The sequence below is a fragment of the Rhinolophus hipposideros genome, assembly GCF_964194185.1.
Source record: "Rhinolophus hipposideros genome assembly, chromosome: 1".
Classification (NCBI taxonomy): Eukaryota; Metazoa; Chordata; class Mammalia; order Chiroptera; family Rhinolophidae; genus Rhinolophus; species Rhinolophus hipposideros.
The window spans coordinates 47,784,616-47,812,573 of record NC_138047.1 but is presented as its reverse complement, the minus strand read 5'-3'; the positions used below and the strand labels follow the sequence as shown (position 1 = coordinate 47,812,573).

Genomic DNA, 27,958 nt, shown 5'->3' with positions numbered 1-27,958 from the left:
TTGGAACAGCCATCAGAGCTGTTGTATTACCCTTGATGACCTGAATGTCATCAAAATGTCTTCCTTTCAATATTTTCTTTATCTTCGGGTAAAGAAAGAAGTCATTGGGGGCCAGATCAGGTGAATAGGGAGGGTGTTCCAATACAGTCATTTGTTTACTGGCTAAAAACTCCCTCACAGACAGTGACGTGTGAGCTGGTGCATTGTAGTGATGCAAGAGCCATGAATTGTTGGTGAAAAGTTCAGGTCGTCTAACTTGTTCATGCAGCCTTTTCAGCACTTGCAAATAGTCAACTTGGTTAACTGTTTGTCTAGTTAGTATAAATTTATAATGAATAATCCCTCTGATGTCAAAAAAGGTTAGTAACATTGTTTTGACTTTTGATTTGGACTTACAGAACTTTTTTGGTCGTGGAGAATTGGCTATCTTCCATTGTGCACTTTGAAGCTTTGTTTCAGGGTCATATTGGTATACCCATGTTTCATTACCAGTGACAATAAGGCCCAAAACATTGTCTTGACTCTCCAAAAGGTCTAGGCAAACTTCAACTCTCCTTTGCTTTTGTTCATTGGTGAGCTCCTTCAGAACGATTTTTACAAACACCTTTCTCATGCAAAGATTTTCAGTGAAGATTTTCCTAACTTTCTCTATCGATATTTACTTGGTCTGCTGTGCGTCTCACAGCCAGCTGACAATTTTGACACACAGTTTAATGAATTTTTGCAATATTTTCATCAGTTCTGCTCGTTACTGGCCGCTCTGACCTCTCTTCATCAGTGATACATTCTCTACCCTCAGAAAAATGTTTAATCCATTTGGACACTGCCATTTTGTTCATGACATTATCCCCATAAACTTGGACTAACCTGTCCCTGAGTTCACTTTTGCTCTTGCCAAGTTTAACAAGAAATGTAGTGTTTGTTAGTTGATCTAATTCAAGTTCAGACATTCTCCCCATGGCAAACAAAAACACGCAACAACAGTAGTGAATGCCACTCAGCAAGACATTGCCACATGTTGACACGAACACAGGTGTGAGACACTGATATATCAAGGTTGTGAAACCTTACTGAGCTGTTTCTACAGTGCTGCCAGTGTAAGCACACAGTGGCAAGTTCACGAGCATACTTGTTAGACCTCGTATTCACATGATATTGCATATGTTTTTAATCTCACAAAAATAATGTAATTGTCACTGATTTATAAAAGCCTTTGGAACTGCCTAATTATCATATGAGAGAACATAGCTAAAAATATTCTTTAAAGAACATACCTTGCAAATATGGAGGTTCAGGAGATTAAAATGGTATTTTAAAAACAGAGATTCTCATATATTTTGAAAAACTATATTTAGTTAATATAAAATTTACTCTTAAGTAAGCAAATTAACATAGTGATAGCAAATTAAACTTAAACCTGTGTTCAGAGAATAAATAATAAGTATTATTAAAATAAACCTTGCCTTCAGATACGATTTTTAGCAAATGCTGTTTTCTTTGGTCGGAAGGAAAATGCACGTGCAAATATTGTATTAGCAACAGTGTTACAAAGATTTATACACGTTCAAGAAAAATAGGATTTAATTTCCTGTTTCTGTGGTTTATAAAATTCATCTCTTTCTATATGGAGAAAGAATGTCATTCAAACTGAAGGATATGGAGCGATGTGGCAAGGGACTGAGTATTTGCATCAAGTATTAAGTCAAGGTCTGAACTCCCAGTGGTGCTACTCCAAATGCCCACCTGTCCTAACTTCATTAATTTTTGGTTTGTGTCTTAGGGGAATGATCTCCCAAGTGAATAGAGGTATAAAGTAAGTGACAGTCCATAGTCAGAAATAAGGAAAATAAGCCAAAATCTGTGGTGAATAACAAAAAGTTTTAGTTCCTCATTTTGTTTTTATTAGTTTCAGGTGTACAAAAACAATGTAATATTTAGACATTTACACATTTATACCCCTCACAAAGTGATAACCCCACTCACCCAATGTACTGCCCTCTGACATCATATACAGCTGTTACAATTCCACTGACTATATTCCCTATGCTGTACTCCACATCCTGTGAACATACATACATACATATATATGTGAGTGAGTGTGTGTGTCTACGTGTATATTAAATTATAGTTGACATTCAGCTTCAGCTTCAGGTGTACAGCACAGTGGTCAGGCATCTACACCGTCCATGAAGTGGTCTCCCTAATAAGACAAGTGCCCATCTGCCACCCCACAAAATCTTTACAACAGTGTTGATTATACTCCCCCAACTGTCTTTCATATCCCTATGGCAATATTGTGGCTACCAATTTATGCTAAGTGAAATAAGTAGATGGAGAAAGACAAATACCATATGATGTCTCTTATATGTGGAATCTAGAGAACAATAAATGAGCAAAATAAACAGAAATAGTCTCAGAGATATAGAGAAAAATCTGATGGTTGCTAGATGGGAGGGGGTAGTGATGAGGGAGAAGGTGTGAGGGGATTAGAAAGCACAAATTAATTCCTAATTTTTATGTTTTACACTTAAATACACATACCTGTATAATCTAGGGATGCCAGTTATTGGATGAATCAAAGTTGAGGGAGGTGACTGTAAAGATGCCGTGCCTCTTTACGTAAATGATAATCGCACATTCCATATACTATATAGTTTGTACTTACTATTATCATTTGCCATTGTCTCCACAAGGATTGAGCTCTGCCTCGGGGATGTTTCTAGAAAGCAATAGCTTTGACCAATATTGGAAAATGTCATAGCCTTAATTAATTTTATATGATTTCTAGTAGAGTTTTCATTACCTCAGGATAGTAGTGAGGGTGCTATTGGCTTTATTAATAGTTTTTTTTTTTTTTAATATATATGTTTAGAACTAAATCTTATCATAGACTTGATCCCTTCCCTTCATAGGGAGATGGGAAGGAGAAGTGGTGAAGTAACATAATTTATGTGAGGAAATAGACTACTATGATGCTAAATATAATGCTCTGTCCCTTTGCAGAGAGTGTGAAGGGGAAACCGTTGAGACTTGCAGTAGTTATTTTCAAATAGTTTCACTAGGTAGTAGAGTATTCAAATAAGATAACATCTCCATGTTGAGTTATGGAAGCAGTGGGTGGAAAGACTCAGTAATGTCTATGTCATAAAGTCACCGAGGAGTGGGTTTGGGTATCAAGAGATGGAGGTACATGAGGGCTCCTCAGCTTGGTTAGGAGCCCCATCCAAGGTTAATGTTAAGCAGTAGAAATGCTGTGAAATATGGCCTGCCAAATTTCATTGGATAAGAATTCATTTTGTGATGATTCATTTTGAGCTTTTCTTTCTGATCTACTCCCTTTTCCAGTGTATGTGCTTTGTGTTGATTGCTCCCTCAAAATTGTTCAGTTCTTCACATTGTTTTCCTGGCTTTATCCTTTCCTAGGGCTAGCAATAGTCTTTTCCCAATTTAGAGCTTCCTTCTTTGTGGGATAATGTTTATCCATATTATACCCTTGTACCAACCTCTTTACTTTGTCTCTAAAAGGTAAATTCTTGACATGCAAACCAGAGATTTTAAGTATTACATTGTCCTTAACTCTGATCTTAAACTGAAGGTGAGATGCCAGAAACCCCATCTGAAGTTTCAGGGACTTTATAGGGAAAATCAGCTGGAGATGGACTTTCACAGAAACACTCGGTATTTCTAGAGCATTACTGGAGCATTCTACCATGGCTTTCAGTACTCTCGGAGAAAATGATTTTTCATGGCTATATGATATTCTTCCATGTGCATATACTTGCAATTTATTTAACAATTTACCTATTATTGGGCATTTAGACTACTTTCTCTTCTTTGTGGGATGACATTTCAATAAATTTCCAAACAAATATTGAACTGCATTTCTAATTATTTTCTTAATGTAAAGTCTTAAAAATACGTTACAGAATTTTCTGATAGCTATCATGACACAAATAATAAATTAGAGAGACAAGGTTTGACAATTAAGTTCGCGAACTTGTTGCAGCAACGTTGCTATCTTTTTTTTTTTTATATCAGAGGGATTATTCATTGTGAATTCGTAACAGTTGGACAAACAGTTAACCAAGTTTACTATTTGAAATTGCTGAAAAGGCTGTGTGAAAAAGACGATAACAACCCTGACTTTTCGTCAACAATTCATGGCTCTTGCATCATGACAATGCACCAGCTCATACGGCACTGTCTGTGAGGGGGTTTTTAGCCAGTAAGCAAATAACCGTATTGGGACACCCTCCCTATTTACCTGATCTGGCCCCCAATGACTTCTTTCTTTACCTGAAGATAAAGGAAATATTGAAAGGAAGACATTTTGATGACATTCAGGACATCAAGGGTAATATGACAACAGCTCCGATGGCCATTCCAGAAAAATAATTCAAAAATTGATTTGAAGGGTAAGCTAGGCACTGGTGTCTGTGCCTAGCTTCCCAAGGGGAGTACTTTCAAGGTGACTCTAGTGATATTCAGCAATGAGGTATGTCGCACGTTTTCTAGGATGAGTTCGCAAACTTAATTGTCAGACATGTATTTTATTTTGTTGTATTTCTAGTTCCCTACACACACACCTGCTTGTCATATTCCATATACATAAGCTGAGAGAAACTGCCATAGAACTAAGTTTATAGTCAAAATTGTTATATAAACTTTTCAGCTAGCATATGACTCATATTATTCAAGGTGACAGATATTGATAAACACGTCTTTTGCATTAAATGTTTAAATTCTTCTCCTTTATTTCACATATTACAGGGATCATTCATGCTTAGAAGTTACTGGATGTGATTAGGTCTTAAGTTTAAATATTGAATCTTAAATATGCCTTTTGACCATATGTTTACCTCTAGAATGCCTGCATTGGAGATTGATTAATATATTAAAGTGATAACATCACTAAAATAAGTATGATGGCATTATTAGAAATAGGAAAAATCTTATGTCTGTAAGTATATACTTGCAGAATAGTTTGGGGAGAAAACCCAAAGATGAAAGCAATCCTTTTTACTCTTGGGTTGAGCCTAGAAGCAAGATTATTATTTAGGGATGAGATTTAAAGAGGAACATGAGAAATTCATTATCAGTCAGGGAAAAAAAAAAAAAAAAACAGAAGTCATAGTTTTATGTGCAGAACTACGTTTCATAGTTACCCTTATCTCACAATTAAATTATTTTTTTCTTCACTCCTTAAAAACTTACATATTTTCTTCAGAGCTCTATTAAGAGGTCATATTTGCCTCATGAGAATATGATTCATACTTTATACTTGTATTGCATTATGGAATTCATTTAAAAATCTTCATTAGGATAGCAAGTTATTTCTAAAGATGTGTTCGGCTATGGGGCTAGGAAAAAGAGAAAGAAAGAAGAATATCCTATTCCTTTCATATCGATATGTGCTTCAATTGAAGTGTTTTTATTAATTAAAAATTTACTTTAGGAAATTGATGTAAAAAGTAGAAATTATATGAATTATTTTAGAGTTATATTTCTAACATGGAACATATAACACTATTTTGGAAGGCTTATTCTAATTTGTTGATTTAGAAATCATAGTTGGAAATGTAATTTGACTTTGGACACAAATATTGAAATAATACTATGCAACTGTAAGAACCACAGTTCTATCTAGAAAAACAAAACCAAAAAAAAAGTAAAAAAAGTAAACAAGACACAAGACTTGTCACCAAAATACAAATTTGTATTAAAAAATAAAATAACTGAAGACCTCAGAAATCAAGTTAAAAATTTCTTGTTAAGTGCTGCAGTTAAAAACAAGGAAACAGAGATCGGAAAACATGAATACAAATGTTGAACAGTGTTGCTTCCAATGATATTTTGGTAGGTATAATGTGTTAGATGTCCAAAAAGTGCTATATGTTTAGTTCTCATTATTGCTCAAGCAAAATAAGTCTATTTTCATGCTTCTCTTTCAGCAACTGCTGTTGAAATCACTTCTTACAGGGTGCTTTAATTCCTCAATAAGTTATCTACCTCTAGCAAAATTTACAAGTTGTTTGAAAAGGACATTTCCCAGCTGAAATGCAAAGACATATGTTCTCTAGAGCAGATTGAAATATATGGATATAAGACTACAAATATTTCCTATGACAAAAGAGTGTCTTTTCATGAAATAAAACATTTTTGACTAAAAATAGAAACATTTTTTTCAAAGTTTATTTTTCATTAATGTAAATAGATTTCCGTTGTTTCTGCACAAAGTCTTTCAGTATGAAAATTGGCCAATAATCCATTATACTAATGAAAATTAGTCAAAGAGGAGTATTATCATTTGGCAGAATCTAAACCAACAGGATTAGAATAAAAGATGAATGTGAACCTGAAAGTATAAGAAAAGAAAAGTGTAAGTTATAAAAGAATCTCCCACCCACTCCAACATAGAAACTTCCAATGATCTGTATTTTGAGTTTCCACTATGGGTAGGTGGAACTCTTGGTTAATAGTTGCAGTCATTGCCTATACTTAATACTCCTATACTTAATACACATTCAGATGTTACACACTACATTTTTGTATGAGTCATTTGAAAGAATATTGCATTCTTAGTCCATTCTTTTTTTTTCTGTTTTGTTTTTTATATTCCACATATAAATGAAATCACATTGTGTCTATCTATCTCTGTCTGACATGCTCCACCTAGCACAATACCTCCAAGTTCATCCAGTCTGCCACAGATGGCAAGAACCCATTCCCTTCTGTGGCCAAGCAATTCCATTGTATATATGTACCACGTCCTCTCTTTATTCATTCATCCATCACAAGTACCTAGGCTGCCTCCACATCTTCGCCATTGTAAACAGTGCTGCTATGAACATATGGATGCACACGTCCCCTGGAAATAGCATTTTGGGTTTCCTTGGATAAATACACAGAAGTAGGATTACGGAGTCCCTTTTACCTCTTGTTATAGCCTTTGTTTTAAAGTCTATTTTGTCTGGTGTAAGTATAGCTGCCCAGCTTTTGTTTGTTTTCTTGTTTCCATTTTCATGAAATACATTTTTTTCATCCCTTTACTTTCCGTCTGTGTGTCTTTCAATCTGAAGTGAGTCTCTTGTAGGCATCATATGTAAGGGTTTTGTTTTCTTATCCATTCAGCCCTCCTATGTCTTTTGATTGGGGCATTGAAAATAATTGTTGATATGAAGATATGTAGCTATTGCCATTTTATTATTCATAATTTTGATTTTATTTTATTTTTTCTGTCTTAAAGAGGTTCCTTTAAGATTCCTTTTAATACTGGTTTGGGGGTGATGAATTCCTTGAGCTTTTCCTGGGAAGCTCTTTATTTGTTCTTCAGTTCTCAATGATAGCTTTCCTGGGTAGAGTAGCCTTGGTTATAGGTCCTTGCTTTTATCACTTTGAATATTTTGTGCCAATCCCTTCTGGCCTGCAAAGTTTCTGTTGAGAAATCAGCTGATAATTATATGGTAGCTCTTTTATAAGTTACTAGTTGCCTTTCTCTTGCTACTTTTAGGATTCTTTGTCTTTAACCTTTGCCATTCTAATTATAATGTGTCTTGGTTTGGGCCTGTTTGGGTTCATCTTGCATGGGACTTTTTGTACTTTCTGGACTTGTATGTTTCTTTCACCAGGTTAAGAATGTTTTCAGTAATTATTTATTCTCAATCCCTTGCTAACTTTCTTCTCTTTCTGATATCCCAATAATACAAATGTTGCTACCATTGATGTTGTCCCAGAGACCCCTTAAACTCTCCTCATTTTTAAAATTTATTTATTTATTTATTTATTTATTTATTTATTTATTTATTTATTTATTTATGTTTTATTCCTTTTGCTTTTTACTGTTCTGGGGCTTTTTATACTACTTTGTCTTTTAAATCGCTGATTCGATTCTCTGCTTCATTTGGTCTACTGTTGATTCCTCTAGTGCATTTTTCATTTCAGTTACTGTATTCTTCACATCTGACATGTTCTTTCTTATGGATTCTATGTCCCTTTTCATGCTTTCGATGTCTCTGTTGAAATTCTCACTAAGTTCCTCAAGCATCCTTAGAGCCGTTGTTTTGAACTCTGTCTCTGATAAGTTGTTTGCCTCCATTTTGTTTAGTTCTGTTTATGGATTTTTCTCCTGTTCTTCCATTTGGAATGCATTTCTTTATTTCCTCATTTTAGCTGTCTCTCTGTGTTTGTTTCTATGTAATTGGCAGATCTGCTACATCTCCCAGTCTTGGCCTAATGGCCTCATGTAGTACGTGCCTTGTGGGGCCCTGGCACGGTCTCCCTGGTCACCTGTGTAGGTGTTCCAGGAATGTCCCATGTGTGGGTTGTGTGTACCCTCCTGTTATTTTTGAGTCTTGATTGCTTTCGTCACATCAGTGAGTGCAACTGACACTCAGGCTGACCGGCTGTGGGGTTTAGCTACGTCCACAGCTTATGGCTGTTCTCCTGGGAGCTTACCCCACTGAATGGGATTCACCACAGTGCCCTCTGGTGCCTGTAGAGACCATCCTTGGGTGTGCTGCTTCTGGGGTTCATTCGGTAGTGTTCTGTTGTGGTCTGAAGCCAATCTCCAAATATATTGGTTCTTGGCCTTTGGAGAGGGGCTCTGGTGCTAGCCCAGGTTATCCCCTGCCTTTAACAGACCTGGGATGACCTGGTAGGAGCTACAAAGTGATCTGTTGTGCTCTCTGCCTGTGTTAAACCTGCAGGCACATGGAGAGAACATCCTGTGAACTGCAAACAGCTGCCACCAGTACCAGGTGTGGGGGAGCTCCATAAAAAGCCCGGATACCCTGAGGCTTGCCACATGTCTGCTCCCATAAGGTTCAGTCACTGATAAAGCCTCATTTGCAGTACGCAATTTGGGTGAGGCAGTTGTCTCAGGGAGTCAGCAGGGTGGTATGAGTTATGTTTACCAGGTTAGTGCTGATTCCTGTTTGGTGTCAGTGCTGTCTGGAGTTACTCAAGAAAAGTCTCAGAGCACATCAAGGCCAGTTGCCACCTGCCTGGGGCCAGCAGACCCCTGATTGTTGTCCAAGAAAGAGTGCAAATGAGGTGGCACTGGCTGCTCGATAAGAAAGGGAGTCACCAGGGTGGAACAAGTGGAGCTGATCAGACCAATGCAGATTCTGATTTGGCCATGTGGGGGAGGGTTCAACACAGGAAAGATGGCACCCACCTGCTGGCTGCACAGAAGAAGGATCCCACACTGGGGAAATGGCAACTGTCCTTCCAGTCCTTGCCTCGAAGCCACACAGCTTTGTCTCTTCTTGTATGTTTCTGAGGCCCCTTAATTTACTGTCCCTCCGTGGGAGCCCAGGGTGAGTGTCTTCAAGTGAGTGAGACTATGCATAGACTCTTTAAGGGGAGGTCTGGGTTTCCCACAGCCTTCTGTCCCACCTGGATGGTCGAAATTCCCACTGTTTTTCTCAGCCAGATGTCGTTGGTCTCCTCTTCCTGGCACCAGTACTCCAGTCTTGGGAGCCTGGTATGGGGCTGGAATCCTTCTCTCCTCCAGAGGGAATGTCCATGTCTGAGACATCCTTCCCAGTTCTCAACCACCACACACATTTGTGACACAAACCCATTCTGGGTCTCCACCCTTCCTCGCAGTCTCAATGTGGCTTCTTTATATCCTTAGTTATAAAACTTCTGTTCAGCTAGACTTCAGATTCTCCCGGTTGATTGTCCTATAATTTAGTTGTAATTTTAATGTGTTCATGGAAGGAGGAAGCTACAGCATTTATTAACTTCTCCATCGTGGTTTTCTCTGCCTATTCCATGCAATTCTCAATCTCAGAATGTCATACACTGACAGGGTTTGGCTATCACCAAATTTACTTCATCATTTATTTCTTCTTAGCCTATATTTTCTTAGGCTCTTTTCCTTACCAGGTAAGATAGACAGCCTAAACTCTAATGCTACTGATATTAACTGATTTGTGGCCGTATGTCAATGTTTAAAATATATGTTTATGCTATGGCATGGATTTTGAGTTTGACATATTATGGTAATTTCAAGGTCAAGTATAAAAATTTAGACTGGGACATCAGAATACTGACGCATCCTTGTTGACCTAAGTAGGGGTTTACAAAGAAGTTCATTTCTGGTGGTAAATAGTCTACCAAGTTCATCCATTTATGCCTCATAGGATGAAACACTTTAAGTACCAAAACTTTAAAAAAATAAAAAGAAGTCTATTATAATGATCTATAGAAAGAATTCTTTTTTCTTTTGCTTCTACAGTATAATAGAAATAAATATGTATTTTTTAAGTTTATTGGGGTGATAATTGTTAGTAAAATTACATAGATTTCAGGTGTACAATTCTGTAATATGTCATCTATATGTCACTTGGGGAGTTCATCACAAGTGTGAGTTCTCTTTCTAGCACCACATATTTGATCCCATTTATCTTCTTCTACCACCTCCCTCACCCCTTGTCCTCTGGTAACTAAACTACTGTCTGTGTCTATGAGTTTTTGTTTCTTCATTTGTTTGTCTTGACTCTTTTGTTGTTTTCAGTTTTATATACCACATATCAGTGGAATCATACGGTTTTCGACTTTTTCTGACTAATTTCACTTAGAATAATAATCTCAAGATCCATCCATGAAATAAATATTTTTAAACTTTTGTTAATTGTCAGAGTTTGATGAATACGCAAATAGAAATGTGGAGTGAGTGTGTGTGGATAGGTGTGTGTGGTCAGTGTGTGATTCTTTTACGTTAAGTATGTGATACATGTAAGAAGATGACCATGCATAAATATACATTCTTGAAACTTTCATTCAAATTCCCAACCTACATTATAAAAAAATAAAGGAATTACTAAAATACAATGGAATGTTTAAAATGACCATTGTCCAAAACAACTACTCTATATTTTAAGTTGTCCCTAGTGAAGTTACAGTTTTGGTAAGAAAAACAATTTATAATAATTCGTCTACTGTCAGTTGCATTTTACTCCTATTAAAGATATGAGTAGTGCAATATAGATAAGCCCTGAAACCGACAGGCACCGTTGTTACTAACTGGCAGATATTTCTAGCCATCTCAGAGCTTTAGGGACTGTACACTCAATGCCACTACCATGAATTCAATTGGAACAGCATTATGCTGCCTCTCCGGATTTCCATCAAAAAATAAAGAATGACAAGAAGAAAAAAAAAAAGGTGGATGGGTCAGGTTGAAGGAAAGGCATGAAATTAATTTAGCAAATGGTTCACCAATGACATTGCAGCCTTAATTCATAAAAAAAGTTTATTATGGAAAAGTGTTTCAAAAGAGTCCTAGTTTCTTGGAGTAGATATTTATGAAAACTTGTGAGGTGTTCCTTTATGCATTGCAACTGAATATTAAGAGTGTTAAGTGATGCCATGCATAATGTCCATATATATCTGCCAGAGAATTTTGTGTTTAATAGAAACTGTAATTTAATTTCCTTAGACTGTTATTATATTGTGACATGTACGTTGAACATTTTTGTTACATGAATGGAATTGATAAACAGAAAGAGGAGACCACAATGTTTTCTAGATTACATAGTCATGAGAAAATAGGGGCAGAAAGCTTTTAATTACCATATTTCCATGTTGTAAAAGTAAGGCCCCCATAGTGGTCTTTTTATAATGCAAAGGATAGTGAAATTATGAAAGAAAAGTTTGAGCGGATATTTTGAAGGACATGAATATATCAAGGTTATAACCCAAGAATTAGGTAAATTAAACTTCAGGCATCTCTCACATGCAAAATTTGGAGAATATATCATCAGCGCAAAAAAAAAAAAAAGAAAAAGAAAAAAAGATAGTCTTCTAGTTATGCCTATAAAGTACAGTAGGAAAAAAAATTGTCCATAATTTATTTGCAATTAATAAACTCACAATCTATTTTTAATTTTAATTAATCTTTTAGTTACATTGTGTTAAATTTTTATTTATAATGTAAACTAGTCCTTTTAAATATTTTGTTTCTATTTTTACTGTCAAATATATATTTACTGTATACTGTGTTTCCCTGAAAATAAGACCAGGTCTTATATTACTTTTTGCTCTAAAAGATGCATTAGAGCATATTTTTCAGGGGATGTTGAATTTTTTCATGTACAACAATCTACTTTCATTGAAATACAGTCATGTCGTTTTCTTCTGGAACATCGTCATAACGTACTAAATGCGTCCATCTGGCTGACGATCTTAATTGGGGCTTATTTTTGGGGTAGGTATTATTTTTGGGAAAACACGGTATATGTATTAGCTAGAGGTTAGAATTCTTTTAACTTTAAAGGATTATCTTGTTCTTTGAAAATTTATCGCCTTCTGTTGTTTTATTTTGTCTTACACATTACACATATGTAACTTTTCTGCATTTGATGAAAAGCAGCATATTATTTGAAGTATTAGTTATAGAAATAATGTAACTAACATATTTCTATATTTTCAGAAACACCAATTGACCAAAAAAATACTGAAGTAGAATAAGGTAAATTGAAGTCTGAGCAAGGTGAAAATTACATAATACCATATTAGAAATCCCTTATTAAATTTTCCAGGAACACATAATTGTAAGTTCATGAGCCTTTTTTTATACAATAGCACAGGTTTAGAAATTAAATACTTTGTGAAGGCTTAAAAAGAGAATTGTTGCAATGAAATGAAATGAAATTGGGTTGAATATACTAGGCACCAAATTTAAAGTGCTTTCTTCTCAAGATTGCTTAATGATAGAAGATTTAGCTGGGTAAAGTTCCATTAACTCTGATCCATTTAACAAATGTGTCACCACTGACACTGCAGCTTATATCCTGAAAAGGTTTGTTATGGAAGAGTGTTCTGGAAAAATCTTAGTTTCTTGGAGTGAATTTCCAAGGAATCCCTTAATATATTGCTATTGGATATGAAGACTGTTAAATGACACTTTACGAAACATGTGCTTCAGCCAGGCCTCCATCTATACCTTTAATTAGCTATAATATTAGTGCAAAAGTAATTGCAGTTTAAAAGGTTAAAAGTAATTGCAAAAACTGCAGTTATTTTACACCAACCTAATATTTGATGATAGATTCTGTGTAGTGATTGAGGAACAATTACAGAAAGCCATTGGATTTGTTTCAGGATGTAACTGTGCAAACAGTATCATAAATTAACTGTGAATATATTTCAGTTTCAATAGAGAACGCTAAGTATTAAAAATACAAATAATGAGAAGTAGAAAGAGTTGTTGAATGATACCATTTTTTTATATTGCTGTTAGTATAGGTGTATATGCCTACCAACCAAAACACAAATATACTGCTTTATCTTGGTCAATTTGTTTTTCCATTACAGCAGATGTTAACCTACCTGCTAAGGTCAGCAACTTCTCAGAATGTATAAAACATTTCAGAACACGGGGTGATTTTTGAATACTTAGTACATGTAGCTGGAAAGGTTATGAACTTTATAAAATAAGACTGGTGTAAATAGAAACTGAACTAAGCTACCATTTGTACATTTGGCTAAAAGGTATGATCAAAAATGCATATGAGTGTACATTATATGTATGTATGCACATATGTATGTACGTATGTGTGTGTATCCAGAGCTATAGAAAGCAAAATGTGTAGAAGCTATTTGTGGATTTATACCAAGTCCAAAAATCACATGGCAGAGGGAGAAAAAAAATGAGTTATGTTGGTAATCTGTTGGTCTAATACTTTCACTTGGAGAAACTGGGACTCCAACAATTACCCAAAACTCAAGGAGCTATAATTTTAAAAGGTTAGTTGAAGTGGTACTAACATTTTAGACAAAGCCTCTCAGGTTGAAAAACTTCTTACGGTACTTTGATTTTGAGGTTGTTTGGTGTCTGCTGTATTTCTAAGAGTACCTTCAATTAATATATAAGAAAAAAAATGTCTCGAGTTATTTGGATGGTTAAGGTGCAAGTTGAAATACACATGCAAAGGTAGAATCTGGACTGAAAGAAATATTTTCCTTTTTTATTTAAGAATTTATGAATCCTAATAAAGAGGAAGCACGAGGAGTAACAGATGATAAATTAATTCACCACTTAGTACTCTGTAGTTTACAAGGGATCTGGGAGAAAAATAGCTTGAGAGGAAACCGTGTAATAATTGCACAATATGTTATAGTACTTGGTTTCGTTTATTAGCCTTGGATTTTTCTAAACAGATGGATGAGTTCTGAAGACATGCTACTGAAGTCATTTAGTTCCTATAACCTTGTATATAAAAATGTCTCATTTCTCACATAAGATTTTTCAATAGGACAGAAATGGGGAAAATAGTTTTATTTTCCTGGAATTAAAAACTAACCATGTTTTCAACTAATAAATAAATTAATTAATTAAAAATAAATAAATAAATAAAAAATAAAAAAAAAATATTGCCTCTAGTCTTTAGTTTTCACACTGAATAAGAACAGGACATGTGGTTTTGATCTATTCTGGTACACATATTGGAGGGCTTATGCTGATTCTGCCTTAGTTTAAGAGTGCCTTGAGAAATTTGTAAATAAATCTGAAAATGGAATAGTTTTTTTTAAAATTGTAGTTCTAGTTCCTAAAACCTAACCTATAGTGCAATTTCTTGTTAACTGCTCTTTTAAAAAAATAACTGTGTTTCTCTCTGTCAGAGTAAGAAGTCTAGGTGTGTGCTGTGATTGAGGAATGATGAAATACTTGTGTGCCAACAAATAATTCTGAATGCTCTATTTCTCACTTCTTTGAGGGAGGAACTCAAGACTATTTTTAACAATCACTTAAATACTGTTTGAAAAGTGGAATCAGTTTTGCCATATTAACCATCAACACATTAGCAACACCTAAGGAATAAAACTCAGAAAGTGTTGGAAAGGGACAGCTCTGTCAAATGGAGCTCTACAGTAAAGATCAGCCAAAATGTTCTGTGGAAACCATATATGGATTAAAAAAACAACATCAACAACAAAAAAACACACACACACAAACACTGGGGCTAGGAGGAGGGAGGGAAGAATGAAGAGAATGTATTTATATCTTCATGAGAGTATATTTTACCAATGTCTTAATTAAAACAGAAGTTTTAACCTGAAATCTATTTAACTTTACTAACAATTGTCACCCATTAACTTTAATTTAAAAAGTTTTATGTACAGTATATTTAATTAATCAGTGTCTTTAATGTCTTGAAGATTTGTGAGATTTTTCTAAAATCAAACATTACTTTTCTTTATTTTTAATTTATTGGGGTGACAATTCTTAGTAAAATTAAATAGATTTCAGGTGTACAATTCTGTATTACATCATCTATAAATCCCATTGTGTGTTCACTACCCAGAGTCAGTTCTCTTTCTATCACCATATATTTGATCCCCCTTACCTTCATCTCCCTCCCCCACCCGCCTTACTTTCTTGTAACCACTAAACTATTGTCTGTGTCTATGAGTTTTTGTTTCTCATTTGTTTGTCTTGTTCTTTTGTTGTTTTTGGTTTATATACCACATGTCAGTGAAATCATACTGTTCTCTGCTTTCTCTGTCTGACTTATTTCACTTAGAATTATACTATTAAGATCCATCCATGTTGTCACAAATGTTCCTATATCATCTTTTCTTACTGCTGAATAGTATTCAATGGAGTATATATACCACAGCTTCTTAAACCATTTATCTATCTAAGGACATTTTGGTTGTTTCCATGTCTTGGCCACTGTAAACAAAGCTGCAATGAGCATTGAAGCACACGTGTCCTTATGTATAAATGTTTTCAGATTTTTTTGGTAGATACCCAGGAGAGCGATTGCTGGGTCATAAGGTAATTCTATTCATAATTTTTTTAAAATTTATTAGTTTCAGGTGTACAAGACAAGGTATATACTTAGACGTTCATCATTTATATCCCTCACACTGTGAACCCCCTGTCCTCCATCCACTATCCCTCCAACCTATTCATAATTTTTTGAGGAACCTCCACACTGCCTTCCATAATGGCTGCACCAGTCTGATTCCCACCAACAGTATATGAGGGTTCCTTTTTCTCCACAGCCTCTTACTATTTGTCTTGTTCATGATAGCCATTCTGACTGGGGTGAGGTGATATCTCATTGTGGTTTTTATTTGCATTTCTCTGATGATTAGTGATGTTGAGCATTTTTTCATACGTCTATTTGCCATTTGTATGTCCTCTTTGGAGAAATGTTTCTTCAGGTCCTCTGTCCATTTTTCATTTGGGTTGTTTGTTTTTTTGTTGTTGAGTTTCATGAGTTCTTTGTGTATTTTGGGTATTAGCGTCTTATCGGAGGCACTGTTTCCAAAAATCTTCTCCCATTCAGTTGGTTGCCACTTTATTTTGTCGATAGTTTCTTTTGCTGTGCAGAAGATTTTAAGTTTCATATAATCCCATTCCTTTATCTTAGCTTTTACTTCCATTGCCTTTGGAGTCAAATTCACAAAATGCTCTTTGAACCCAAGATCCACAAGTTTAGTACCTATGTTTTCTTCAATGCAGTTTATTGTGTCAGGTCTTATGCTTAAGTCTTTGATCCATTTTGAATTAATTTTGGTCATGGTGACAGATAGCAGTCCAGTTTCGTTCCTTTGCAAGTGGCTATCCAATTCTGCCAGCACCATATATTGAAGAGGCTGTCTTTCCTCCATTGTATATTTTTAGCTTCTTTGTCAAAAATTATCTGTCCATATTTATGTGGTTTTATTTCCGGGTTTTCAATTCTATTCCATTGGTCTACATGTCTGTTTTTCTGCCAAACCATGCTGTTTTGATTATTGTAGCCCTGTAGTACAAGCTAAAGTCAGGGAGTGTGAAACCTCCAGTATTGTTCTTTTTTCTTAAGATTGTTTTGGCTATTTGGGGCTTTTGTGGTTCCAAACAAGTCTGATGATTTTTTGTTCTATTTTTTAAAAAATGTCTTTGGGATTTTGATGGGGATTGCATTAAATCTGTATATTGCTTTGGGTAATATGGGCATTTTAATTATGTTGATTCTTCCACTCCATGAGCATGTAATGTCTTTCCATTTCTTTGTGTCTTCTTCAATTTCTTTCAAAAATGTCTTATAGTTTTCAGCATATAGGTCCTTCACATCCTTGGTTAAGTTTATTCCTATGTATTATACTCTTTTTGCTACAATTGCAAAAGGAATTTTTTTTTTGTATTTGTTTTTCTGAGACTTCATTGTTAGTATATAGGAATGCAATGGACTTTTGTACGTTGATTTTGTAGCCGGCAACTTTACTGTATTCCTTGATTGTTTCTAATAGTGTTTCGGTGAAGTCTTTAGGGTTTTCTATATATAGCATCATGTCATCTGCAAAGAGTGACAATTGAACTTCTTCATTCCCAATTTGAATGCCTTTTATTTCTTTCTCTTGCCTGATTGTTCTGGCAAAGACTTCCAACACTATGTTGAAAAGCAGAGGTGATAGGGGACAGCCCTCTCATGTTCCTGAACATAGAACGAAGGGCTTCAGTTTTTCACCATTAATTATGAGATTAGCTGAGTGCTTGTCATAGATGGCCTTTATTATGTTAAGATATTTTCCTTCTATACCTATTTTATTAAGTGTTTTAATCATAAATGGATGATGTATCTTGTCAAATGCTTTTTCTGCATCAATTGATATAATCATTGGAGATTTGTCCTTTATTTTGTTTATGTGATGTATCATATTGATGGATTTGCGGATATTGTACCATCCTTGTTCCCCGGGGATGAACCCCACTTGGTCTTGAAGAATAATCTTTCAGATGCATTGTTGTATTCAATTTGCTAGAATTTTGTTTAGGATTTTTGCATCTGTGTTCATCAGAGATATTGGTCTGTAGTTTTATTTTTTTGTGTGTTGTCCTTACCAAGTTTTGGTATAGGGTAATTTTGGCCTCATAAAATGAGTTAGGGAGTGCTGTCTCTTCTTCAATTTTTTGGAAGAGTTTGAGCAGGATTGGTATTAGATCGTCTTTGAAGGTTTGGTAGAATTCACTAGTGAAGCCATCTGGTCCCGGACTTTTGCTTTTGGGAAGCTTTTGGATGCCTGCTTCTATTTCGTTACTGGTGATCGGTCTGTTTAGAGTTTCCAGTTCTTCATGGTTCAGCCTTGGGAGGCTATATGTTTCTAAAAACTTGTCCATTTCTTCTAAGTTATTGAGTTTGGTGGCATATATTTCTTCATAGTATTCTTGGATGATCCTTTGTATTTCTGTGATGTCTGTGATAACTTCCCCTTTTTCATTTCTGATTTTGTTAATTAGTGTGTTCTCTCTTTTTATCTTAGCGAGTTTAGCCAAGGGTTTGTCAATTTTGTTATTCTTTACAAAGAACCCGCTCTTCGTCACATTAATTTTTTCTTTTGTCTTTTTGTTCTCTATTTCATTTAGTTCTGCTCTGATTTTTGTTATTTCCTTTCCTATGCTGACCTTGGGTTTCACTTGTTCTTCTTTTTCTAGTTCTTAAAGTTGTAACATGAGGTTATTCATTTGGGATTTTTCTTGCCTTGAGATAGGCCTGTAATGATATAAATTTCCCTCTTAAAACTGCTTTCGCGGCATCCCCAAAATTTTGGTAGGATGTATTTTCATTGTCATTTATTTCTATGTATCTTTTGATTTCTCCTTTAATATCTTCTTTGACCCAGTCATTTTTTAAAAGTATGTTGTTTAATCTCCATGTATTTGTGTTTTTTCCTGCTTTATTTTTGCAGTCGATAACCAATTTCAAAGCCTTGTGATCAGAGAATATGCTTGGTATGATTTTAATCTTCTTAAATTTGCTGAAGTTGATTTTATGTCCCAATATATGGTCTATCCTTGAGAATGTTCCATGTACACTCGAAAAGAATGTATAGTCTGATGTTTTAGGATGAAGTGCTCTATATATGTCAATTATGTCCACTTTAGCTAATGTGTCATTTAGGGCTGCTATTTCGTTGCTTATTTTCTGTTTGGATGATCTATCCATAGCTGTCAATGATGTATTTAAGTCCCCTAGGATAATTGTGTTTTGGTCAATTTCTCCCTTTAGTTCTGTTAGTAGTTGCTTGGTATATTTCGGTGCTTCTTGATTGGGGGCATAAATATTGATGACTGTTATGTCTTCTTGTTGTTGTGTAGTCCCCGTTACCATTATGAAATGTCCATATTTGTCTTTTGTTATCTTTTTCACCCTGAAGTCTGTTTCATTGGAAATCATTATGGCTACACCTGATTTTCTCTGGGTACCATTTGCTTGGAGTGTCAATTTCCACCCTTTCACTTTGAGTCTATGCTTGTCCTTGTAGCTGAGATGTGTCTCTAGTAGACAGCATATGTTTGGATTTAGTTTTTCCATCTAATCTGCTACTCTGTACCTTTTTATTGGTGAGTTCAGCCCATTTGCATTTAGGGTAATTATTGATATGTGAGGATTTCCTGTCATTCTATCTTTAGTTTTCTGGTAATGCTGTGTCTCCATTGTTTCTTTGCCTGTTTGTTGTTGTCTATTATTTCTGTGTGGTGGTATTCTACGATGTTTCCCTCTGTTTCTTCTTGTATTACAGTATGTATTTCAGTTCTGGATTTTTTTTTTTTTGAGTGGTTACCCTTAAGTTTATGTAAAAGAAAGTTTTATATTTAGAGTATTCCATTTTCTTCAGCACGATTACTTTCTCCATTCCCATATTTCGGTTCAGGCCTATACTCTGCCCCATTTTATGTTTTGGTTGCCACAGTTGTCCCTGTTGATGGTGGTTGAATAGCCTCTTTTAGTATTTCTTGTAGTGCAGGTTGTGTATTAGAAAATTCCCTCAGCTTCTGTATGTCTGGAAAGGTCTTTATTTCTTCTTCATATTTAAAGGAGATCTTTGCTGGATATATTATTCTTTGCTCATAATTTCTCTCTTTCAATAGTTTGAATGTTTGGTTCCACTCCCTCCTGGTTTGTAGAGTTTCTCCTGAGAAATCTGATGATAATCTAATGGGCTTTCCTTTGTAGGTTACCGTCTTCTTTTCCCTGGCTGCCTTAAGGATTCTTTCTTTGTTGTTGATTTCACACATCTTCAATACGATGTGCCTTGGAGAAGGCCTATTGGGATTGAGGTAATTAGGTGTTCTATTTGCTTCTTGGATTCGAGGATCCAGTTCTTTCCACAAGTTTGGGAAGTTTTCATAGACAATTTGTTTGAATATATTCTCTGTTCACTTCTCTCTTTCTTCTTCTTCTGGTATGCCCATTATTCTTATATTGCTCTTTTTGATGGAGTAAGAAAGTTCTTGTAGAGTTCCTTCATTTCTTTTAAGTCTCAAGTCTCTTTCTTCTTCCATCTGTGTAATTTCCAGTTTTCTGTTTTTGATGTCACTGATTCTTTCCTCCATCTGGTCAACTCTACTACCTAAGCTGGTTATTTCATTCTTAATTTCTTCTATTGAGTTCTTAATCTCCAGAAATTCTATTTGCTTGTTTTTCAAAATTTCAATCTCTTTCGTAAAATGCTCATGTTGTTCTTTGATTGTGTTTTGAGTTCATTAAACTGCCTTTCTGTGTTTTCTTGCATCTCGTTGAGTTTTTTCAGAACTGCAATCTTGAATTCTCTGTCATTTAAATCACATACTTCCATATCTTTATATCCATATATTTATGTCCATATCCATATCTTGGTTCATTTTCTGGAGACTTTTCACTTTCTTTCTGAGCTGTCTTGTTGCCTTGGTTATTCATGGCAATTACTGATTTACTATTTCTCTTCCTAGATATCTACATGAGTGGCTTCTGCAACAGGTTGATAGAGAGTTTTTTCTTTTGTTTTCCAGTACTTGTTGGTGGAATGTTTTATTTTTTACTCTGACTGCAGCCTTTATTTTTTATTTATTTATTTTTTGTTTTTTTTGTCTCTCACACGGTAGTGCTATGTTTTCTCTACACTATTCCAGCTTCTCACACAATGGGGGGATTCCCTGGGAGACGGGCTTCTCCTCTGTTACCAGTTCGCCTGGGTTACAGGTTGCAGTGTCCGTGTTGGTATGCGTAGAGCTTTTAAAGTTCCAAAGCTCTTTCTGCACCAGATTCAGAGCCCCTATGTTTTAGCAGTTTTGTTTACTCCTGCAGGGATCCGCCCAAATAGGTGGGGCCAAGGACGGAGTAGGTTGTGAGAGGTGGCCCAGAGCAATGTCTGCGACCACCACCACAGCCGATCTTGCTTCCACAGCTCCCTCCTCTTTGCTGGAACTTGTTGGGCTGTGAATCTGTGTCTGCTGTCCACAGTTCTCAGAACAGCAAATGTTCTGTTCTTTTGATCTGACACTGCTACTGTTCCACTTCTAGCCCAGGGCAGGTGGGGGCAGGGCGAGGTTTGGGAAGGTAGGGAGAGGGCGGCTAGTCTCAGTGCCTAAGGCTTCCGTTCTCTGCTCAGCAGTGAGGGCTTAAACTACCGTTTTCAGCCTTCTTCCCTCAGTCTTTTCTCCGAGGTCTCTGCTGTGAGCATTGAGTTCAGCTGTGTTATATGCTGCCTCCTCTGCTCTGTGGGCCATAAGCGGAGCCCTAGCAGTCCGAGTTCTTTCCTCTCCCGCAGCTGTGGTAGTTCCAGGATGCAGTGAGCTCGGAGCACTGAGCTATGTCTGCGTCCTGAGCCCGCACGGCTCTATCTCCACACTTCCCCCTCTCCTCCTCCCCCGCTCACGCGATTCACCCACCTGGCGGTGAATTCAGTAGTGGGCCTCTTCGTCTTGCCTGTCTGCTGTGCAGGGAGTCCTTTGTGGAGTTATTGTTGTTCAATTAGTTGTAAATTCCAGGGGAGCTTTACAGAGGCTCACCTCACACCACCATTTTGATGACTTCTCTAAAAACAAATATTTCTTAAAAGTGTGAAAGGACTCTATATGATAAGCTTGCCTTTTGCCTACCTTCAGTAGGTCAAGAATCTGTTGGTATGCATATTCTGTGTAATTCCCTTCCTTGCATAATAAGCCATATGTCTTGCTCATGCATGTATGTGCGGCTATAAGATTTTCTTGTGAATTGTTTGTAGGAACTACCTATGAAAACAAGCCCAAGTATCAAAAGTTGTCGTTTCTTATTTTCATATGAAATCTAATTTCAAGAAGACCTAATTGAATTTTTCCCTTCAGCTTGAGGGAATTCAAGTATACCCTAAAGCTCTACTAACATTCATAATCATTCAAGATTATGTTGGAGAACCCTAAAGTTTTCCAGTGTGTGCAAGAGAAGCAAATGAAAATCATTCCCTTAAAAGTTAAATTGTGAATTCTGGTTACTTAATGCCAATAAAATTCTGAACACAAATGTAAAAGTGGCACTGCTTATTAGTAGAAAAAAACTTTAGCATTAAGTTACATTAATTTTCCTAAATTATCATTGAAATAAAAACACAAAAAATTGCAATTGAAATTATAGGCCTCCAAGTTTACTTGGGTCAGAGTTGACGTATTCCACCCTATTGTGTCTCTAGCATAATTCAATACCTAGCAAGCCTGATGTTTTCAGATAATGATGGCCAATGACCTTCAAACTTGACTGAAAATTCCAAATAATCAGAAGAATCAAGAGTTCTGCTGTATTCAATTGAAGTTGCTGACTTTCTGATAACCATAGTTAACTAGATTATAGATTTTAATCAGGTTAATTCAGAATATTGTCAAACTCAATGATCATTAGAAATGTCTTATGATATTACACTCCAGTGGGAGTCCAGAGAAATACTACTCTATTGAGAGCAGTAAAAACAATTCTTTCTAGACACTTATCTTTATCTTCAATTTGCTGGTATATCAATCTTGCTTAAAAATTGTTTCCTAGAATGGTCTCCCCCCAACCTTTTGTGGTTAATTCTATCCTATGGTTTCCAAGAAATATACCGCAAATCAATATGTGTATTTGGCTTTTAGCCTAATGGACGTACATGGATTTGGTGATGAGTTGAGGCATTCAAAGAGTTCAGATCAATATAATGTGTCTTTATTTCAGTGGCCTAATGCTCTTGTTATTCTTACTTTCTGCTTTCACTCAATCCATGTGTTCATATATTTGTGAAAAATCAGGAATTGACCATGTGATCAATGGACCACTGTGAATTGCCTAAATTCAGAAACACACCTGCCAGCTGAGTTGTGCCATGCCTCAGCACATTGCACTCAATCTACCCCCTGCTTTCCCTTTGCTTATGAAGGATGCATCTGAACAGAGGGACTACAGGACACTATCCTGGTTACTCCATATACCACGACTGTAGATAGCATCAGTACTTTTACGTGCTGCCGACAAGTTGCCTAACAAAGTGGGATCCTAGCAATGCTGCTGTCATGAGTACAGGCATCTGAGAGTTTTTCTCCTTCTTAGATCAGGAAAATATTTTAAAAGCCATTTGAGGGTAAGGGGGATGAAATATATGGTGATGGAAGGAGAACTGACTCTGGCTGGTGAACACACAATGGGATTTATAGATGATATAATACAGAATTGTACACCTGAAATCTATGTAATTTCACTAACAATTGTCACCCCAATAAATTAAAAAAAAGAAGCCATATGTCCTTTCATTTTGTTTGTTCATTTATTGCTTTTTGTTTTATATCCCACATATGAGTGAAATCATATGGTTCTTGTCCTTTTCCATCTGACTTATTTCACTTAGCATGATACCTCATTCATGTTGTCGCAAATGGCGATATTTTATCTTTTTTTTTAAATGTCTGAGTAGAATTCTCATAGGCATAGACAACGGTATGACTGTTACCACAGGGGAAGGGCGAAAGGGGAGGATGAAGAGAGTAAAGGGGGTCAAATATACTCGTATGGTGATGGAAGGACACTAGACTTTGGCAGTGAGAAAACAATGAAATATACAGAGGTTGTGTATTAAAGTTGTACACCTGAAATTTATGTAATATTATTAACCAATGTAACCCCAATAAATTTAATTTAAAAATTCATTTGAACAAAAATTTTTATTATAAATGTGTGTACTTTTGTCTCTTACCAATGTGACTAAAGGTACTGAGAAAATTTGTTGCCCATATTTTAAGTCTTAGAGATCATTCTGGATAGAAGTAGTTTGAATTCCTATTCTTAACTAATACCAATAAATACCATGTACTTACTAAAGAAATTAATTTAAAGTTAAATTTTCCTCAATCTGAGAGTTTTATTTTAATAAAACTGAGTTGATGAATTCATGATTTGAAGAGCCACACATGGGTTGCAAATAACTCTAAGACATTACTTGAACAGTCATCATGGAGTCGTTTAACTTTAATCAAAGCACAGCATTTTACTTAGAAACATTTTTATTTAAAGTACTGAAAGCACGTTATCTAAATTCTACATTAGTTCAATTATCCTCAGAATACCTTTTGAGTCACTTGACAGAGAGTGTTAGTCTACCATGTTTCTCCAAAAATAAGACCTAGCTGGACCATCAGCTCTAATGCAATTTTTGGAGCAAAATTTAATATACGACCCAGTATTATTCCATTCCATTCCATTCCATTCCATTATATTATATTATATTATATTATATTATACTATACTATACTATACTATACTATACTATACTATATTATATTATATACTGGGTCTTATATTAAAATAAGACTGGGTCATATATTAATTATTGCTCCAAAAGATGCATTAGAGCTGATGGTCTGGCTAAGTCTTATTTTCAGGGAAACACAGTAGCATACCTACATGAACACAAAGATTCAGGGTTAAGTCAAGGATTGTATTATTATCTTCCCTTTATCATTTCTCTACCCCTTTTCACAGAGTAGGTTTCCAATGATTTCAGCATCTCTACTTAAAACACAGCTTTGCACTTGGAGGAAGGCACAGAAAACTGACAATTAATTGAAATAAACAAAATATGATTGGCTTCCCATATCTCTCCCAAAGTTTACTGGGCAAATGGAATATAAGGATAAGGGTGTTAATCCAAACAGTGATAAATACTTTCATGTAATAATTTCACTATTCATATCAATGGGTGAAAATGTTATAATTTTGAAAATAAAATTATTTGAAAAGAACTTCAGAATAATACAGGGAAGGAAAACACATCTTTATTCGTGTGGAGTGAAAATTAAGTTGTGATACAGAACAATGGCTATGTCTTCTTTTGTATGGGGAACCCAGCTTTCAGAAAACTACATTACTAAACTGCACACATAAAACAGCCTTTAGAAATGTAAAACAGGTATTTGGATAAATATGTCAATTTTCTTTCAGAGATTCTTTATTTGAAAAGATTTATGTGGCTATGGCAATGCCCAAATGATGGTTTTGAATTCTCTGATGATTTGGGTGTGGGGAGAAGGAGGGAGGACCTGATAGAAACAATCAATTTGATTCAAAGGAATGAGCTGTAAGTTCCAGGGTTCAGTAAATTATAATACTTCACACTTCCCTAGCATGTCACAGCCATAGAAATCGACCTTTCTCACCGAACTGACAGCCCTTATTTGTGAATAGGAAGCCATATTTGGACATTATTTCATCAATTGTTTATGGAATTAGATAATATGCTTATACATTAGCACTAGAACTGTCTATACTTTTACTTTTGTGAATATACATACAGCCTTTTAAAATATACTCACATAAAACATATGCTTTTTCAGTGATCAAGACATTTCATCCTGTCAGAAATCATCCATGTAAACGAAAACCACCAGCAATTGCAAAATCAGTTCAAAATTGTTGTTTTGCAGCTAGATGGTAAGAATAAATTCAGTGTAGAAGTCCCTGAAATTGCTAGCAGCATTTTGTTTTTTTCTTTTCTGTAAGGCATTCTAATAAACCCTCAGCACATCCACAACCCACAGCAGTGTTCACGTAAACCCACGTTCCCTTACACAGGCTTACAACCCTGGGGAACCTGCCCAGACATCTCTGCTGGCTAATATTTGTTAAAAATGAAGAGCCTGTGAAATCGCTCTGAAAACACTGTTTTGTGGAGAAACCGCAGAGAAACCTCAAGGTTGCTGTTGAAAGAAGGGATTGCAGGAACTCTTCCTGAAACAAATTATTTCCTGCCCAAGAGGAACTGGCTGATTTCCAGAGTGCACTGAGGATGGGCAACCTCACTGCTCACTGCAGTGTGACAGCTGGGAACTCACAATTTAAGTGCTTTCATTCAAATTCTTATAGATTCACTTTGAAATGATTCCTAAATTTTTGAAAAAAGCCTCTGTTTTGTATGTGCTTTAGATAACTTTATAAATATCTGTGATAATGCAGCAGATTTGGACTTTTTAAACAGTTATAAATAATTAGATGGATAAGTCAAAGAAGGAGATAGAAGAAAGATAAATGAGAAATGGGTGAAATTTACAAAAAAAATCTTTACCTTAGAGAACTTTTATTTTTTAACAAATGATGAAAAAAAATGTTCTATATAATTGTGTTTTAAAAAATAATCCTTTTCTTTCATTTTTAAGAATTTTCTAATGGGAAATTTGCTTTGGGCAAGCTTTGGCATCTTGAATAAAATGTTAGGTCTCCAGGTAGAAAACATGGATTTAAATCCCAGCAATAGACACTCTTACAATTATTTTATTTTCCTGTAAAAAGGAAATAAGAACAGATTCCTAAAATAATTCAATGCATTTGCAATACATTCTGTCTTACTGTGCTGAAATACAAAGTTTTTCAATAAATACCACACACATACACATGCAAAACACATATCTAAAATGGAGACCAATAAACGGATCAAGTGGGAGACATGATATAAATGCACTATTCTAATGACATTATATTTCATTTTTCCTAAACAAGTCCAGTATGCGTTTTAGGTTTCATTTTTATTAATTATTTGTGTAAAATTAAATATGTGCCATATGTAACTTGATGCAGGAGTAATCTGTTATAATTATCAATGCACATATAACTATGCTTACATACACCTAGTGCAGTAAAATGGGACTACGTTTTCTGAGTAGTGCAGTTTAACAAGAATTTTAGCTTGGAATTTTTAGGATTACTTCAGTAATCAATCAATGATGTAGGAATATTGCTACATTTTTATTTTTTCTTAAACTCACACTACCTTAGCCCTTTGTAGCTCCTTCCAGGTTTATCCATCTCTGAAGCTGCTAGAATGTTGCTGCATGTAGAGTATACCTTCTTTCTCCTTGAAAAGTGTTTGACTAGCTCTGGCTTTCACCTCATCAAACCTCCTTGTTTTTTATAGCTATCCCTAGGGTTTGACCTGTGTCCACACACACATTTCTGTTCCTGTCTAGTGTCTTGGGTTATTGATTTAGTGAAATGATCTCCATGACTTTGGTTTTATGATTTTATTGTTTTTCTTTTCTCTTGATTGTTGTGTCCTCAGTGCCTAGATCAACAGCTGACACATCATAAATACTGTAAAATATTTGCTGAATGAATGGTGATGATATTAATTATAAGTTTGATATTTATTAAATAATTTGGATGGGAGTTGAGAAAAGTATTTAGCTAACTTTAATTTTTCAATGATTTTAGTTATAGCTAAAGCTTATAATTTGTGCTTCATAATGATCCCCAATGCATCTGTCTTCAAACGTTTGTAACTAAATTTGTGAGATTGGGGTGTGTAAGAACAAAGTGAAAGAAAACATGTATACCCCAGTATAAATGATATATGTGATATGTTCTGCTACAGTCTATTACCATGTCCTTGCCCCAAGTCTGTTTTCATTTTTACTCCCAATAGTCAAGCCTAGAATATTTCATGTAAATGTTAATAAATTTATACGTTATTCCTACTTTTCTAATCTATTTCTAAGCTTTATCACACTGCACCAAACAAACTAGAGAAAATAAGACCTGCAGTTGCCCAGATAAAGAAAACAAACATAATTTATATCAGTTAATTTTTTGATGGAGAAAATGAAGGAAAACTTGCTCTATATGGAATTGGAACATAGCATAGAGTGTTTCTCAGACCACAAAATGATTTATTATTACTAACCTTAGTAGTTGTGATGTCTTTTAATTTT

The 27,958-nt window shown here is 35.3% G+C and overlaps 1 protein-coding gene across 10 annotated transcripts in view; it reads left to right on the top strand.

The window, feature by feature from the left end:
- Nucleotides 1–27,958, top strand: part of EPHA5 (EPH receptor A5) — a 366,730-nt gene that overhangs the window by 98,837 nt on the left and 239,935 nt on the right. The gene's annotated exons all lie outside the window — the stretch shown is intronic.